Genomic DNA, 19,690 nt, shown 5'->3' with positions numbered 1-19,690 from the left:
ACCACCCCTGCCATCAGCTGCATTGGCTTCCGGTGGTCTTCCGAGTGCGCTTCAAGGTGTTGGTTCTCATCTTCAAAGCGCTCCATGGCTTAGGACCTGGTTATTTACGAGACCACCTTCTGCCTCCGATAACCTCCCACCGGCCAACACGCTCCCACAGAGAGGGTCTCCTCAGGGTGCCGTCTGTCAGGCAATGTCGGCTGGCAACCCCCCGGGGAAGAGCCTTCTCTGTGGCGGCACCCGCCCTCTGGAATGAGCTACCCCTGGGATACGACTAATCCCGGACCTCCGGACCTTCCGCCAGGACCTGAAGACTTTTTTATTTCAGCAAGCTGGGCTGGGTTAAAATTTTTAATTGGGTGAATTTTATGGGTAAGGGGTTTTAAAATTGGAGAAGCCAAAGATAATTTAATTTTGTTTTAATGTATTTTAATATTTGTATTGTGTGTTTTTAATTCTGGCTGTTCACCACCCCGAGTCCTTCGGGAGAGGGGGCAGTATAAAAATTTAATAAATAAATAAATAAATAAATAAATAAATAAATAAATAAATAAATCAGAACTGATGAAGCTTCTTGGATGAGAAATGAAATGTTTTCTTCTTCTTCAAGGAAACAAACCAGTGCAGTTGCCTTTTAAAGAAAAAAAAGCACCTTTGACACAACTAAAGACATGGATACAAATGTTCCTGTTGACCATTTTCTAATGAAAGGCAAAAAATACTACACCCCACCAATGAGAATAACTGAAAAATGTTCTTCTCTCATATTCACTTTCATCAGATTGAAAGCAATCTGAGAAAAAGCCTATTAATATATAATATACCACACTATAAAAAAGATGTTGAGACTCTAGAAAAAGTCAGAGGAGAGCAACCAGGATGATTATGGGACTGGAGACTAAAACATATGAAGAACGGTTACATGAACTGGGCATGGCTAGTCTAGTGAAGAGAAGGACCAGGGGAGACATGATAGCAGTCTTCCAATACTTGAGGGGCTGCCACAGAGAGGAGGGGGTCAAGCTATTTTCCAAAGCACCTGAAGTCCAGACAAGGAATAATGGATGGAAACTGACCAAGGAGAAGTTCAACCTAGAAATGAGGAGGAACTTTCTGACAGAACAATCAACCAATGGAACAGAAGTTGCCTTCAGAAGTTGTGGAAGCTTCATCACTGGAGGCTTTCAAGGGGAGATTGGACTGCCATTTGTCAGAAATGGTGTAGCGGGGGGTTGGACTAGATGACCTATAAGGTCCCTTCCAACTCTGTTAATCTGTTAATCACAAAGGTGCAATGAATTATAAATGGAGACTTGAGGAATTGACTATTCCCTCTTTCGCCATTCCTCTATCTGTTCTTTAAAAGAGATTGCTAATTTTTCAGTCACTTCCTTCAGCATACCTGCCTTGATCAAATGCTCTTGGACTCTTCTCCTGTGGGATGTAGGTAAATGCTAGCTTTTCTCCATCCTTATGATATATTTTCATTAATAAATCTTAATCATTAATACATAATATTAAATGATTAATAAATCACTTAAATATGAGCCAGCAGTGTGCGGCAGCAGCCCCCCCCCCCCGAAAGCTCATGCAATCCTTGGTTACATAAACAGAGGGATAGAGTCAAGATCACATGAAGTATTAGTACCACTTTGCAAAACCTTAGTAAGACCACATCTGGAATATTGCATCCAGTTTTAGTAACCACATTTTAAAAAGATGTTGAGACTTTGAAAAAAAAAAGTGCAAAGAAGAGCAAGTAAAATGATTAAAGGCCCGAAGACTAAAACATAGGAAGAACGGTTGCAAGATTTGGGTTTGGTTAGTCTAGAGAAAAGAAGGACTGGGGGGACATGATAGCAGTATTTTAAAGGCTGCCCCCAAAGAGGAAGGGGTCAATTTATTTTCCAAATCACCAGAGAGCAAGAGAAGAAACAATGGATGGAAACTAATCTGGGAGAAAAGCAACCTGGAATTAAGGAGAAACTTCCTAACAGTGAGGACAAATAACCAGTAAAATGGCTTGTGGGGGCTTCAACACTGAACATTCTTTCTCTATTTCACAGATACATACAGAGAGGGGAAGAAAGGGTCAGCATGCTTTAATTACATCTGTAGACATTTTTTTTTTAATATAAATAAAGGAGGCTTTAGGACAGGCCAAAAATGAAAGAAAACAAACCCTTACAATTTGGAACCAGAAAATCATCCAAGAGAAGGAAGGAAAGGAATGTGGCAGGGATTAATTTCATACAGAGACTGGGATCGAACTATAGACTGTAAACCTCCAGGGGGAAAAAATGATGAGCTGGAATAAAGCAAACTACAGCAGCACTTGTAACAAAGTTTATGTAGGGCAGAAAAATAACTCAAGGCAGGGTTAATACAGTCTGGCCTTTTTCTAGGCATCAACATATGAAGATTGCCAAGCGATATTTTCCCTAACATGCTAATGCCTCGGATTTATCAAATATGCATCGCAGAGTAAGTAAGAGGGTGGACAGAGGTCCCGAATTGACGTGTTGCAAGATTAACCTTTGGCTGTTGCTCTTGAGTGGCAGAGTTTGGGAAAACAGCTAGGACTGAACGAGGATTTCGGCAGCAATCTTCCTGGTCTTTGAAAGGCTGTCTCTCCAAATATGAGTGTCATTTATCTCTTAACATGGCCTGGAGTAGAAGAAAGCAATATCCTATGAAGATGGAATAGAGTACAATAATCTCTAAAGGAAAGAAAAGAAAAAAAAGAATGAAAGGACTGCTGGTGAAAGTTTGTGTGTATTGTTTTTTAAAAAAAACAGTTTTGGGTGTTTCTAATGGAACTTAACTAGCTAGGCAGAAGAATACTACCCAGATTAATTAGTAATAAAAAGTGCAGAGGCAGAATCCAGTTAGGGCAAGCTAATTAGCATCATTTTAAGGACCCAGCAGATATTCTCTTTCTTGCACCAAAATTATCTCCTTAGCTGAACGTTCTTATTTTTATCTGGAATTTGATAGCTAGTCGACCTGGCCAATTGAGTTAGGAATGGTTTTGTGGATCTCATCAGCATCTGCAATTGAAATGGAAAAGAGTTCTAGTTTCTTAGTGACCTAGGAACTTTTGAAGATGAGGGCGTAATCCAATTTGGCTTCTTAGTTTGGTCAAGATAAGTTTCACTTATTATATGGCAGTTGGGTCATCTAGACAAAGATTACCATATGCTGTTCCCCTTGAACAGTCTTCTTCCCATGGTATACCTTCAGATGGTTGTGTATGGTTTTTCCCCCAGTCTTATCCAGCATCTCATATAACATAAATAGTGAAATGGAAACTTCACCCCAGCCCACAACAAATAGATCAGTTGGATACCTTGGTAAGAGATGTGGAAATGGGCTGAAAATTTTGAAAATTTATTGTTATGTTCTGGGCGAAAAATGGAGGCGAGGCCAGAGTGATTTCTAACAGTTCTTTATTCAATACTGCCTGTGAGGCAACTGAATTCCCTGGCTGACACCCTCCTCTTACATGAAACTGATCAGCCTAACAACCAATCAGGAGAGAGTATTTTCCCGCTCCAACAGAAGACCAGAATGAGAACTTCAACTGACAACTATACACTATATACAATACATAACACTTATGAATCCTGAAACAGATACGTGATCTTACCATTGGAAGATATGAGGGATCAGGTTGGGACAGATAATCCAGGAGAAAATTTACCCTTGTGTTCACTAAAAGTTAACCCCAGCTTGATAACATGAAATAAATTGATAAGTGACCTCCTTCAAGGAATGAAAGCTTGTGGAAAGAGGAAAAATGGCTGTATATCATAACATGCATGCTATGTGGAAATATAGGTTAGGTACAGTAACTCAGAAGAAATATAACACTGAATTGAATGAGGAGGAAATGAATTACTTAAGCATGTAGGGTAAAGCATGAAAAGATGCGTCAAGAATGAATGGATGCTAAAAGAAGGTGGACTGAATATATATTAGTGAGTAAAATGTGAAAGAACAATCTAGATTGTTCAGCTCTGTAGAGAAAATGGATGATGTTTGAATTACGAAACAAATATATGAAGGAAGAGTGAATGGGTCAAGAGGAAAGGAAAGTATAAGAAAGCCAATGACGAATGGCTGATGAGATCCCGAAGAACAGAAACAAGGAAAACTTAAACAAAAGGGAATGCAGAATGTAGAATATGGATGAGCTAGAAACAAGGATGATTATCAAGGATAGAAAACTATGGAGAGATGTAGTCACTGATGTTAGCGTAAACTAGGCTTAGCTATATTTAATCCCTTTGTGTTGTATTTATTGCTTTAATTGGCAAAGAAAGAAGAACACTAAAAAAACATCATTAATCCATCCAGCTTTATTCAGTCAGGTTCTGAAGCTGAAATTCTATGAAACAAGTGCTTGTTATTCAGTACTCTTAAATAAACTGTAATGGTACACATAATCCTTGAAAGCTGGGGGAGAAAATGCCCCAGAACTAGATCTATAAGATAACTACTTGAAATTATTGTCCCACTTCAGTAAGCTAAGTAGGGTAGTTCAAAAAAGTATGGCAGAAAATCATTCACTTACCAAATGCTGAAGCATTAGGCACCAAGTATCAAAAACAACAAAGGAACTTTGTAAATCCAGGATAATGGATTTAATTTACTGAAGATAAGAGCCTGTAAAAATGATCGTGCAACATTTACTACATTATAGACTCTAAGTGAAACTGTACCTAAAAGAGACTTGAATTCCAGAAAACATTTTTACCAACACAGAGAAAAAACCACTCACCTTTTCTATCAGTGGACTTTCCCTTCCTTCCTTCCTTCTTTCCTTCCTTCCTTCCTCTCTTTCTTTCTGGAATGGAAGACTTGTGGAGGAGTTTCTGACTTGTAACAGATCAAAATCACTACAAGGCATTGAACTTACTGTTGCCTTCCCTTTGAACAGCTCTGAGACTGACTATTCTTATTTATTTTATATATATACACTACATAATAAAAGATTTTCCATAAGCAAAAAGATAAATATGAAATTATATAGAGTGAAATTGAGAAAGAAATAGAAATAAAAGATAAAAGAAGTAGAAAAGACAGGTGCAAGAAGAGGAGAGGGGAGGGAGGGGAGAGGAGAGGAGAGGAGGAGGGGAGGGGAAGGGAGGGGAGAGGAGAGGAGAGGAGAGGAGAGAGACGAGAGGAGAGGAGAGGAGAGAGGAGAGGGGACAAGACAAGAAAGGAGTAGTTCCAATCTTCTTTATAGCACTTACAAATTCTTTAAAGTTACAGCATTGTTTTCTTCTTCCTATATTCAACCATTTTTATTCAGCAAATCCATAAATCATCAATTCATTTTTTCCACTTTCAGCAAAAAGCACAGAAGAGGTTTCCGCAGGATCTTGTGGTGTTAGCTGCACTGTTTCTTCCATTGGAGTCAGTTGCGTCTCCTTCAATTCCACCTTAAAGCTCTCAAAAATTTTCCCTCTTAATTAAGTCAACATTTGAAGATCAAGATCAGTCCTTCCAGTTGATCTCACCCAAATGGAATATTCTTCTGTTTAGATATTTAGGAAAGTGTGTTCTTTCCTTTTGTGCAGTTGTCTAATGGATATTCCTTTAAGCAAATTATATTTGAGTTTCCTCCTTTTTTTAAATTGGCATTAAAATGTTGGTATAAAATCGGATTTCTTCTTTTCTTCTGGACAAGTGCACTAAGAAGTTGTTGGATAACCATTTGTCTGAAATGGTATAGAGTTTCCTGCCTAAGCAGGGGGTTGGACTAGAAGATCTCCAAGGCCCCTTCCAACTCTGTTATTCCATTCCATTCTAATATCTCTTGGGATATTGCTACTTTGATATATTTTGCATTAATTCTGCACCCAATTGTCCACCTCTTCCTCTATATCTTCTTCATCCCATTCCAGAAATTTTGCTAAAACCCATGTAGATTATCTTCTCTCTTATATCCTCACCAGGTGGACAATAATGTAATCATTAGTTTTAACTTGTATTTCTGGCTAGATATATATATGTATATTAATTTGATTTATATGCCACCCTTCTCCGGAGACTCAGGGCGGCTTACAATGCATTAAGCAATAGCCTTCATACATTTCTATATTATTATACAAAGTCAGCTTATTGTTCCCACAATCTGGGTCCTCATTTTACCTACCTTAGAAAGGATGGAAGGCTGAGTCAACCTTGAGCCTGGTGAGATTTGAACTTGCAGTAATTGCAGGCAGCTGATGTTAATTACTGTTAATAACAGTGCTTTAGTCTGCCGTGCCACTAGGCTCTTCCACTATTGCCACTGTTAGTGATTCTAAGAGAAATCCAGTATTCCAATATTGTCTTGTGCATTAGATTTTATACCCTCTGTGATATAAAGAGCAACATTTCCCCAGAGTCTTCCTTCTTGTCCTTTCTAAATAGAATTTCCATCTAGAAATAACTGTATCCTGCTGATTATTTTCATGATTCTGGTATCGGTAGAGAAATGTGTATACGTTGTGTCCCTGTTCAAATGTTATTAGGGGGTTTTTTTTACAGCTTTTTTAACTCCTGTCCATAATGTCCATCCATTGTGTCACTTCCAATGATAGTCATTTCTGATGTCTGAAGCAACACCTGTTTCAATGTTGGCTCAAGTGGAATGCTTGGCTCGTGTCCAGGTTCAGCTTCACAAACGCAGTGCTTTCCACCTGGAATCATCATTTCATCCAGAAACCAAGACCTCTGAATGCTGCTTAGGTCCTGAATAATGCTTGACCATTGAGAACCAGGAGTTTATTGAACAGAACACAAACCTACAACAGATTCCTAAAATACAAATAGCTCTATAACTAATACTTTAGGCAGTAAATTGGAAAACATCTCATCTACTGCTTTCCAACCTCTGCAGGATTTCTCCAGCTGATCTAAGCGCACAGATTGGGTGACAATGGGGAGAGATAAAAAGAAGCAGGGATGGGCTTCAAAAATTTTAGCAAGAGGTTCTTTACCCGGTTGCTGGTTGGGCGTGGCCATGGTGGTCATGGCCTAGTCGGCCTGCTGCACCACAGCGGGGGAGGGGGGCATTTTTGCTGTCCCCAGGCTCCAGAGGCAAAAATGGCCTCCCCAGGCTCCACAGGCCCTCTGGAGGCCAGAAATGGGCCCGTTTCCAGCCTTCCCGAACTTCCGGTAGGCCCGTTTTTCACTCTCCCCAAGCCTCCGCGCTTGCCCTGCACTTATCTGCATCCAAAACGGGCCTTGTGGGGACTCCTGGGAGGGATGGGGTGGGCAAGGCCAGCCAGGAGTGGGATTTGGAGGTTCTCCACACTGCACAGAATCTTAGCTAGAGGTTCTCCCGAACCCCTGCGAACCCCCAGCAGCCCACCGCTGGAAGGGACCCATTTTTAATATATGGATTGATTTAATATATTGATTGACTGATTTTCTAGGTTCATATGCCGCCTTCTCAGTTCAAAACCAAGACTACTAAAACGATGAAATACTGTGAAGGAAACGAGTCAGAATTGAATGTTTTGCTTATTCCCTGGAGGATCACACTGTGGAGAAGATGGATTTAAAAGGCTTCACAGTGAAATAACATCGTCGTCAAACTAGTTTAGCTGTATGCAAAATGTTCTCTGTGATAAACATCATAAGTTTTATTCTGAGGGTTTGAAATCAGGGAAATGCTGAATCAAGTCAGTATTTATATTCATATCCTATTCCCATTCTGCTTTAATGCTCTGGTTCTCAAGGTATTTAATGAGACAATCTTTTCTTCTTCTGTACTTGACTGGATGTAATGAGAGTACATATCTCACACACACACACACACACACACACACACACACACACACACACAAATTGTATCCTGCCTTATAATATTACCGTACCGTAGTATCCTGCCTTATTATTTTGCAAACAACTCAAGGTGGTGAAGTTATCCAACCCCTCTTCCAATTTTCCCCAAAGCAACAACTTTGTGAGGTGAGTTGGGGCTGAGAGAGAGCGATTCACTTAACGACTGTGGCAAGAAAGGTCATAAAATAGGGCAAAACAAATGTTTCACTTAGCAACAGAAATTTTGGGCTCAGTTGTGGTCGTAAGTTGAGAACTACCTGTATGTTTGTAACAGAGGTGGGTTTCAGCAGGTTCTGACCAGTTCTGGAGAACCAGTAGCAGAAATTTTGAGTAGTTTGGAGAACCGGTAGTAAAAATTCTGACTGGCCTTGGCCCCATCTATTCTCTGCCTCCCGAGCCCCAGCTGATCAGGAGGAAATGGGGATTTTGCAGTATTTATTTATTTATTTATTTATTTATTTATTTATTTATTTATTTATTTATTTATTGGTTCAATTTATATGCCGCCCTTCTCCGGAGACTCAGGGCGGCTTACAATGTGTTAAGCAAAAGCCTTCATACTTTTGTATATACCTGCTTAGTAGGGCTTTCGGCCCCCACTAAGCGGTGTTCTTTTTTATACAAAGTCAGCTTATTGCCCCCACAATCCAGGTCCTCATTTTACCTACCTCGAAAGGATGGAAGGCTGAGTCAACCTTGAGCCTGGTGATCCTTCCCCTGCCATGCCCATCAAGCCATGCCACGCCCACCAAGCCACACCCACAGAACCGGTAGTAAAAAAAATTGAAACCCACCACTGGTCTGTAAGCTGCCTAGGATCGCCTCTGGAAAGATGGACAGCATAGAAGTTCATTAATATTAATTAATTAATATTGGACCATTATGCTTCAGGACAACCACAGATAGCCCTGTTATTCACTGAAGTTAAAGTGTCTTTGGGGATTACAGAACAGAGATAATCAGAAAAACTAAGCTTAATTTATACAATGGATAAATTATCTACATGTATTGCTGACTGGAAGCCTCTAATGAACTTTTTTTTACATAAAAAAGGAAAATAAAATGAACTTGTGATTTATGGCTTTGAGGATTAGACAAGATAGATTATAGGAAGAAGAGTAGCATGATATAGCTTTAGGGGGAGAGATCAAAATAGGCTTTTGTGCTTATAAGGGCTGCGAAGCAAATCAGAAACTATTTATTTATCCTTTTTTCTGTTCTTTTCTTTTCTTTTTCTGCACTTTTTCTTTGATTTCCTTCTTTTTTCCCTTTTTTTCCTCCCAGCCAGTTCTTTTCTTGTACTTTTTGCTTTTTCTTTGATGATTTCTTTTCCCTTTTTCTTTCTTACTTTCTACTCGTTTGTGTTAGCTTTTATCTTCTTGTTTAAAAGTTTAAATAAAATTATATATAGAAAAAAAAGAAGTCCTAGGGTATCTTTTTTTTTTTTTTAATTTGATTTATATGCCGCCCTTCTCCGGAGACTCAGGGCGGCTTACAATGCATTAAGCAATCTTAAATCAATACATCTCCCCCCCCCCTTTCACTCTGTCTCTCTCCCTTCCTCTTGAGGCTATACATGTCTGTAGAATAAAATGCCAGAATAGCAAGTCTTATATTGTAAAATATTTGGTGCTAAGCCAAATTTCATAGCTATGAGGTCCCTGTTTACAAGGAACAGATATGTCAGCAAACCTCCAGGTGAGCTTGTGAAGGATTTGCACTAAGGGGGGGGGGGGACAAAGAAACTGAATATTTGCTAGATATTGCTAACAATGAACAATTGTCCAAATGTTCGCTGCAGTGCCTAGATAGGCATACATTCAAGTCTACAAAGTACTCTCACTCAGATGCTTGGAGTGGCAACGTCATTTGCATGTCTAGATAAAATTGTCTAGTTGGGGAACTTTATATCCTTTTGGCATAAATTAGACATCAAATGTATTGCATGAAATGCATATTTGTTGGTTGTTCAATTTGTGAATCCATACTTGAAGTTATCCTACAATTAGAATTATAAAAGAGAGAAGACAAACAACTGTAAGCTTGGATGAATCAAAGAAGCTGTTGTTTTTGTTAACTGACCTTCACTAAACAACCAGCTGCCAGAGATGCTATATTTACAAAGCACTTACCTTGCACATCATAAATAACTTATAGAATGTTTAGGCTTGTTTGAATTTTGCCACATGGACAGTAGATTATGGATTTAAAGGCAATGAACATATGCATGAGGTAGAAGCAGTGGTGAAATCCAAATTTTGTTACTACTGGTTCTGTGGGTGTGGCTTGGTGGGCATGGTTTGGTGGGCGTGGCAGGGGAAGGATACTGCAAAATCTCCATTCCGACCCCACTCTGGGGCCAGCTAGAGGTGGTATTTGCCAGTTCTCCAAATTACTCAAAATTTCCACTACCGGTTCTCTGAACTGCTCAAAATTTCCGCTACTGGTTCTCCAGAACCTGTCAGAACCTGCTGGATTTCACGCCTGGGTAGAAGCTGAAAAGATTATTCAATGATGCAAAACGGGAGGGGGGAATCATAATTAGAAGTCAAATAGGAGCTCCAGTTTGCTTTAGTGATTAAGGCACCAAGCTAGAAAGCGGAAGACAGTGAGTTCTAGTCTCGCCTTAGCCATGAAACCCAGCTGAGTGATCTTGGGCCAGTCACTCAGTTTCTCAGCCCAATTTACCTCACAGAGTTATTGTTGTGAGGAAAATAAAAGGAATGAAGTGTGTTGGATATATTTCATCACCTTATTTGTAAAAATAAATTAAAGATTAAGATTAGTTCTGGCATGAACACAAGAACTCAAACATTTTCCTGCTCAATTAACTGGAAGCTTCCAAAAAGTGTGCTATAGCAGGAGCCCTCAATCCTTAGGCCATTGTCCATTACCGGGCCTTGAGCCATTTGGAACTGGGCTGCGGAAGTGGTGGCCAATCAGGCAAGTGCATGTGGACATCCCCACTCATGTGAGCAGTGGATGAGCACATGCATAGACATCCCCATTTGTGTGAGCAACGGATGAGCGCATGCACGCATGCCGCATTTACATGAGTGGTGGGTATGTGTGTCCCTCACTCATGAAAAGGGAGCTGCGCAAAGTCATGCATGCCCACCAGTGGTAGGTTGCCCCCGGTTCAGACCGGTTCACAACAACCGGTAGTAAAACTGGTGGGAGGCCCCGCCCACTGCCCCGGATGTTGTCATCGGCGATCTGTGCATGTGCAGAAGCTTCTGCACATGTGCAGAAGGAAGGCGCATGCGTGCAAGTGAACCAGTAGTAAAGGTAAGTAGAACCCACCGCTGATGCCCGCCACTCACACAGACCCATCCTCTCCCCCACCCTTCACTGGTCCACAAAGCCAGGAAGGTTGAGGAACTCTGTGCTACAGAGCAGACCTGTTCTGTCCCTGTCCCACACGCACACACACCAACAGATGTCCAAGAGTTAAAAACCAAACCAGCCAACAAAATCCTTTTCCTTATGATAACGGAAATTGGCAGCAACCTAGTGGCTGCCTGCCAAGAGTTTATTACTCACGAAGGGAAGAGATAACTTCTCTCTGCTTCTGGTACATCAAAGTAAAATGTTCAATAATTACAGAGTAAATTAAGTCCAAATATAATCCAGCAAAGTCTATAGCAAAAGTCCGGCAATGCTGAATGGCGTGGAAGCTTTCAGCTTTGTTCGTCACAAGGCTTGACTGGCCACCACGCTCCCTTTTATACCCTGTGGGGTGTGGTCCAGTGACTCAGCCTAATCTCTGGCACGCCTTTTCTTCTGTTGCGCGCGCTTATCTCTGCGACGCTGTCGAGGATCCAGCCAAGACTCATTACCCTCATCACTGTCCACCTGTGGCTGCGTGGACGTGCTTGGCCCCAGCCCTATCTCTTGCCCTTCGGCGGACACCGAAGGCATTGCCAAAGAGGAGGGTCCTGGAGAGGGAGGCCTTGCCAACTCCTCTCCTTCACTCTCGGAGTCCTCTCCTGCCGATGACACAGGCTCAGGTAACGGAGCCACAAGAAGACCACCTTCACCCGTGATGTCACCAGGAGCAATTTGTAACAAAGCATCAGAATACCAAACACAGGTAAACCCTCGACTTGCAACCGCATTGAGCCCAAAATTTCTGTTGCAAAAGCGAGACATTTGTTAATGGAGTTTCGCCCCATTTTACGTTGTTGTTTTTTTTGCCAACGTTGTGTTAAATGAATCACTGCAGTTGTTAAATTAGGAACATGATTGCTATGGGAATCTGGCTTCTCCATTGACTTGTCTTGTCAGAAGGTTGCAAAAGATGATCACATGATCCTGGGACACTGCAACTGTCATAAGTACCCGCCAGTTGCCAAGCATTTGAGTTTTGATCACTATGAGGATGCTTCAAAAGCTTATAAGTGTGAAAAAAGTCCCAAGTCACTTTTTTTCAACATCGTTGTAACTTTGAATGGTCACTAAATGAACTGTGGTAAGACGAGGACTTCCTGTAATTAGACCATGGCCAAAGCTCAACACTATTGGATTAATTCTGGCCTGGAATGCCTACAGTGGAATAGAGCACGTGTATATTTTTGTTCAACTGTGTTTTTGATTCTTCAGGGACATGTATAGAAGAAATAAAACTCCTTGCAACTCCTTTGATAATCCTTTGCCCCTTTTTGGTTTAATAGAGCAAAACAGCTCTCTCAGGTTCAGACAAACAAATGATAAAAAATGAAGTTTCCTTTGAATAAAACAAAAACCCCAAAGCTACGTTTCCAGCAAAGAAAAGATCATATCGTGCCACATTTCAAATCTTATCTGGTTGTAACAAACATCTAGGATACCTATCTTTGCCGAAAACATTCAAAGCATGTGAAAATAATTACGGGTGGTACTCGATTTACGACCACAATTGAGCCCCAAATTTCTGTTGTTAAGTGAAATGTTTGTTAAGTGAGTTTTGCCCCATTTTATGACCTTCCTTGCCACAGTTATTAAGTGAATTGCTGCAGTTGATAAGTTAATCACCTGGTTGTTATGTGAATCTGGCTTTCCCATTATCTTTGCTTGTCAGAAGGTTGCAAAAGGTGATCACAAGTAGGGGAGGTCTATTACGGATTCGACCGGGTTTGGGAGAACCCATAGCTACTGTTATGGCCGGTTTGAAAAACCTCCAAATCCCACCCCTGGCTGGTCCTGCCCCACCCACCCCACCTCTCCCAGGAGTCTCCATGAGGCCCATTTTTTTTTAAGTTTAAAAACAAACTTTATTAAATTTAAAAATATTAACAAACAAAACGAAAAGAGAGAATATACAAATTTTCTCTCTCTTAAAATTTACATTTTCAATCCATAATTACACTAACAAACTAAGTACATATAATTATATAAACACATATATACAAATCTACAAACAGTGACTTATTTACCTTTTCTATCTATCTGACGGTGCATTATTATTATTTTTTTTTGCATTTCCTCTAATTCTTATCTTTACCCTTTTTTCCTTTGGTTTATCCACTTATACCATCTATTCCATACTATAAAATACTTTGAGTCTTCCTTATCTTTTAATTCTAGAGTTAACTTAACCATTTCTGCGCATGTATAAATTTTTTGTATTACTTCCTGATCTGTTGGCATACGATCTGTTTTCCACAATTGTGCTATAGCCAATCTGGCCGCCGTAATTATGTGTTGTGTCAAGTATTTTATGTCTTTTCTAATATTTTTTTTTTTTAATTTGATTTATATGCCGCCCTTCTCCGGAGACTCAGGGCGGCTTACAATGCGTTAAGCAATAGCCTTCATTCTTTTGTATATTTTATACAAAGTCAGCTTATTGCCCCCACAAACTGGGTCCTCATTTAACCTACCTTAGAAAGGATGGAAGGCTGAGTCAACCTTGAGCCTTGGAGAGATTCGAACCAGCAGAAATTGCAGGCAGCTGTGTTAATAACAGGGTGCACTAAACCCCTGTACTATCAAGGCTCTTTTTTATCATCATATATATCATATATATTTTCATATATCATAATGAAAATATATATGATATATATAAGATATATATTATATATATATAATATATCATATATTTATCATATATATCAAGGAAAAATATTCCTTTTTATCATGCCTAGTAAGAAAACTTCTGGTTCTAATTCAATTTCTTGATCCCTTATTTCTGCTATCCATGTTTTTATTTTTTTTCCAATATTTCTTTATTTCTGGGCAAAGCCACCAAGCATGGAAAAAAGTACCCTGCACTTTTTTGCATTTCCAGCAAACAGAATTTACATCCGGGTACATTTTGGCTAGTCTTGAGGGAGCCAGATACCACCTATACCACATCTTATAATGATTCTCCTTGTATGCTGCCGATTTTGCTGCCGATTTTGTCATACTATATGAGGCCCATTTTGAATGTGTGGTAAGTGCAGGCCCCCACACGGAGGCTCAGAGAGGGGAGAAAAAAGGGCTTCCCGGAAGTTCCGGAGGGCTTCTGGAGCCCAGGGGAGGCAGTTTTTGCCCTCCCAGAGGCTCAGGGAAAGCCTCTGGAGCCCGGGGAAGGGGAAAACACCCACCCTCCACCGTGGTGCAAGAGGCCGACTAGGCCACACCCACCATGGCCATGTCCACCCAGCAACCGGGCAGAGAACCCATTGCAGAAATTTTTGAACCCCACCCCTGATCACATGATCCTGGGGCACAGTGACGGTCATAAATACGAACCAGTTGCCAAGCATCTGAATTTTGATCACATAATCATGGCAATGCTTCAAAGGTTGTAACTGAAAAACAGTCATAAGTCACTTTTTTCAATGCTGTTGTAACTCTGAATAGTCACTAAATGATCTATTGTAAGTTAAGGACTGTCTGTAGTCCATAATTCCAGGTTTATTTAGATGTCTGACTCTTAATGGCCATAAGTCAGAGAGAAAAAAACAATTCATAAATGGAAATTATGGCGACCATTTTCAGGTGAATTTTATATGCATTGGTTCATAAGATCTTTTCTCTGTTATTCTGCAACTAAACTGCAGAACCATTTCTTTTTGTGTATGTATATTTTTTTCATAAACACATATTACCAAACATGTTTTACTTTCCACTGTGCATTTCTAAATGTATTTTATCCTAAAAAATTACTTTCAACTATATTTTGATACATTGTAACACCGAGACCTCCATTGTAGAATACAAAGAAGTTAATTATTGTGACTTATATATTCATCTACAAGTACAAATCAAGGCAATTCATATTTCAACTTGCAAAAACTAAATTTCTTAAACATTCCCAGTTGGAATAATTTTGGGGTGAACAGAAACAATGCAAGTATGACAGATAGATGGTATGTAGGTAGAAATATAATTATGTTGTTATTCAGAATGTTAGCTATTTGTACATGCAGTATTTAAATTGGTATAAGTCATACAAATACAAGAATTTCAGGAAACATGCAAAGCTTAGGTTTCAATACAAAATAATACAAAACAAACAATTCTAAAGAAACAGAAACAAAATATCCAGCTAAACCAAATATAAAATTGAAGAGGTGGCTTTATACCCTCTCCAGAAGGAATTTGAAATCTCAGGGAAAAAGTTATTTTATGGTCACCTCAAAACACATGCACAGTTTTGCTTCTTGTTGAGATGGCTATTATTCACAGTTATGTCTCTTTTACATAATAAGATAAATGTTAAAATCCTATCAGTTTCTTACCACTAAGACAGCTATGTTCTCAATGAGGTCATTTACCATTCAAGCTGCTTCTCTCCTGTGCTCATGTGTTCCAGGCAACTTAAGAAAATCCTGTTCAGACATAAATACTTGGGCAAAGTTTGCAAGAATTTCAATCTGGATTGAAGTTGCCATAGTCTTGAATTTGGATAATTCCTCTACTCCTACACTCTCCTATCTATCTGTTCCAGGAAAATAATTGCCAATTGCTTCCGTCCCTGTAATCAGGCATTTTCAGGCACACTTGTTGTTAGTCGCGAAGTCGTGTCCGATCCATCGCGACCCCATGGACAACGTTCCTCCAGGCCTTCCTTTCTTCTACTATCCCCCGGAGTCGATTTAAGCTCACGCCTACTGCTTCAATGACTCCATCCAGCCACCTCGTTCTCTGTCATCCCCTTCTTCTTTTGCTCTCAATCGTTCCCAGCATTATGCTCTTCTCCAGTAAGTCCTTCCTTCTCATTAGATGGCCAAAGTAGCAGGAACACTACATAGTATCAACCATATAGTACCAACCTTCTCAACTCTTATTTCCTCTTTCTGCTATGCATTCAAAATGGCAGTGATTAGATAGATAGATAGATAGATAGATAGATAGATAGATAGATAGATAGATAGATAGATAGATGTAGATGGCTATGGCTATGGCTATGGCTATGGCTATGGCGATAGAGATAGAGATAGAGATAGAGATAGAGATAGAGATAGAGATAGAGATAGAGATAGAGATAGAGATAGAGATAGAGATAGAGATAGAGATAGAGATAGAGATAGAGATAGAGAGAGAGAGAGAGAGAGAGAGATAGAGATAGAGATAGAGATAGAGATAGAGATAGAGATAGAGATAGAGATAGAGATAGAGATAGAGATAGAGATAGAGATAGAGATAGAGATAGAGCACTTAGACTTATATACTGCTTCACAGTGCTTTACAGCCCTCTCTAAGCATTTTACAGAGGCAGCAATTGCCTTCCAACAATCTGGGTCCTCATTTTACCGACCTCGGAAGGATGGAAGGCTGAGTCAACCTTGAGCCTGGTGAGATTCGACCTGCCAAACTGCTGGCAGCTGGTGATCAGCAGAAGTAGCCTGCAGTACTGCACTCTAACCACTGTGTCACCGCAGCTCATATATATTTGTATGTGTATGTGTGTGTAGGTATATGTAGGTATATATGTGTATGTGTATGTATATGTGTATATGTATATGTATATGTATATGTACACATACATACACAATACGATCATTCCAGCTGGTGGGGTCCAGGAGAAGAGCCTTCTCTGTTGTTGTTCCTGCCCTCTGATAAGAGCCTAAAGACCTGACCCTACCAGTTGGCTGTGACCCCAGTGGGGGAACAGCACAATGGAGGTGGTTGATTGAGTAATAACAGATCCCACCTCCCCCCCACCTCCGCCCCTGCCCTCCCCACATGTCTTTGGTTTTAATGTTTGATTTTAACTTTTAGTTTTGGGAGCGGGCAACAGAAGTTCATTTTTAATGTGTGCCAGTGTGCTCACAGTAAAAAATGATAATAAAGGTTATCTTATGTATACTTTTATGGGTTATTTAGGAGGTGACAGTGAAACCCTTCTACTGCAGATAACTGTCAAGCCTGAATTTGTTTGGGGTGTGAGATTGTTTATATCCTTGGGCACCCTAGCATGAATTCAGTTTGACACAGCTTGGAACTGAAGAAGGATGGAGCCTTCAGTCAAAACATCATTGCTAGCTGATGAGTCAACCACATTCCACTGTCTGGCTGACCGGATGAGGAGAGATGTCACTGAGCAACCAGCTCCCATCTTGGTTGGACAATGTGAGCGATTGTTTTGGAAACTTGAGAAACTGAAACTTATATTGGAGTGAAAAGCCTGGGAACTTTAGTACTGGCTTTTCACCAGTAGTGCCAAGATGGAGTATCTAAATAAATTTGTTCTTTGAGGAGAAACAATGCCTTGGAGTTCGATTTGCGATGGTTGCATTACTTGGAGCCTGACAATAACTGAGAAAACAATGAAACAATGCAACGGTGGAATTTTTTTTATTAACAGGGAATAGTAGGAAGCTAAGGGAAGGAAAAATAGTAGAATTACAGCCATTGTGCCATTAAACCAAGGGTCATCACATAGCTTTAAAAGTTATTAAAGAGCATGGTAAGCACTGATTCAATTGAAGAGGCATTCCTGCCTCTGCAAGATAGCTAATGAACTGCTGAGATTAACCTGCAACAAAATAAAAAAATGCTGTTTGAAATGGACAGAACTCAAGGAGATGTAACATGAAAAAAAATATACTTTACGAAGTAGCTTATACAAATATGACTTGATGATGATGATGCTACCCATTTAGTCATGTCCAACTCAGTGATTTTATGGTCCAGGTCTCGCCTCATCTTCCAATCTTGCACTATTTCTTTGAGTTGTTCTATGCTCTGGCTGGTGTCAGCTTTGATGCTATCCAGCCACCGTGTTCTTTGATGACCTGGTTTCCTTTTACCACTAACTCTTCCAAACATAATTTCTTTCTCCAGTGAAGTCTCCCGCATGACATGGCCAAAGTAAGTGAGATGTAGTTTCAGAATTTGGCCTTCAAGTGATATGTCTGGTGTGATCTGTCCCCGTCCACACACACACACAAACACAGCCAGCCGAGGGTTAAGAAAGTACTTGGCACGCACATAGGTCGTTATTTCAAACTTGGCAGCAATATAATCAACGTCTGCCAAGAGCTTTTACTGCAACAGATAACATAACATTACATACGCATTGCAAATAGTCCAGCAAAACAAAATCCCTTTCGGCAGCTTCAGACATTGTTCAAGTGACTAGCCAAAGTTTGTTTTTGTTCGTCACGGAGTTTTACCAGCCACCACCCTCTCTTATATAGTCTCTGGGGTGTGGTCCAGTGACTCAGTTCTAATCCCTAGCACGCCTCCTTAACTGCTGCAACCGTTTATCACGCCTTCGTTGGCGTGCATCCAGGAATGACGGCTCTCCTTCACTCTCATCCAAGACACCTGGCTCCTGGCTAATCTCCTCTCCCTTGGCCGGCACCTGAGACAGTGCCAGAGGGGAGGGGCCTGGAGAGGGAGGCCTGGCTGACTCCTCTTCCTCATGTTTGGAGCTTTCTTCCTCTGATGAGATAGGCTCAGAGGGCGGGGCCACAACATGGTGTTACTTGCTCCCCAAATATGACCTAGGATCACTTTAATAGTTTGATTGTGTTGTTATATTTGTTTATATCAGTGTTTCTCAACCTTGGCTGCTGGATGATGTGTGGATTTCAACTCCCAGAATTCTGGGAGTTGAAGTCCACACATCATTCATCCGCCAAGGTTGAGAAACACTGGTTTATATGGTTTTTAAGTACAATGCACTACCCAGATATATATTTGAAATGGGTGGCTACAGAAAGAAACGTTATCTGTTTCTGCGGTCTAGAATTGATTGCCTGCCCATTTTGGCAAAGGGAACCAGGAGGTGCAATTTAATTATTCCAATATATTTCAAAGATCAAATAAATAATTGCAAGAAAAAAAAATGGGGTCAGATTACAGATTATAAAAGGAGAAAGAAGCATAGAGAAAGTGCAAAGGGAGTGGAAGACAAATTAAGAACACAGTGTAAATCCTGAACTCTCCATCTGTGTTCCACTGTCCCCTTGTGGCCAGTTGATTGTGAAATGCTGAAAAGTCAGTGGCACTGATGTCACACTTCCAAGATTGGATACCAGATTGGAGGAAGAAATTAGATCTTTTTTTTTTTAATTTGATTTATATGCCGCCCTTCTCCGGAGACTCAGGGCGGCTTACAATGCGTTAAGCAATAGCCTTCATATTTTTGTATATTTTATACAAAGTCAGTTTATTGCCCCCACAATCTGGGTCCTCATTTTACCTACCTTAGAAAGGATGGAAGGCTGAGTCAACCTTGAGCCTGGTGAGATTTGAACTTGCAGTAATTGCAGGCAGCTGATGTTAATAACAGCACTGTTAATAACAGTGCTCTAGTCTGCTGCGCCACTAGGCTCTTTACCAATATATATTAAAAATAAAATCCAAAAACTTCTCTAGAATAATGGGCAAGTCAGAAATTCATTGCCCCGCTGGTTTCCACACTTCT

This window comes from Pituophis catenifer, unplaced genomic scaffold (genome assembly GCF_029215685.1).
Source record: "Pituophis catenifer annectens isolate HBS135680 unplaced genomic scaffold, rPitCat1.0.hap2 SCAF_3, whole genome shotgun sequence".
Taxonomy (NCBI): domain Eukaryota; kingdom Metazoa; phylum Chordata; class Lepidosauria; order Squamata; family Colubridae; genus Pituophis; species Pituophis catenifer.
The sequence above is the reverse complement of the archived record's forward strand: the minus strand, read 5'-3'. Positions refer to the sequence as shown.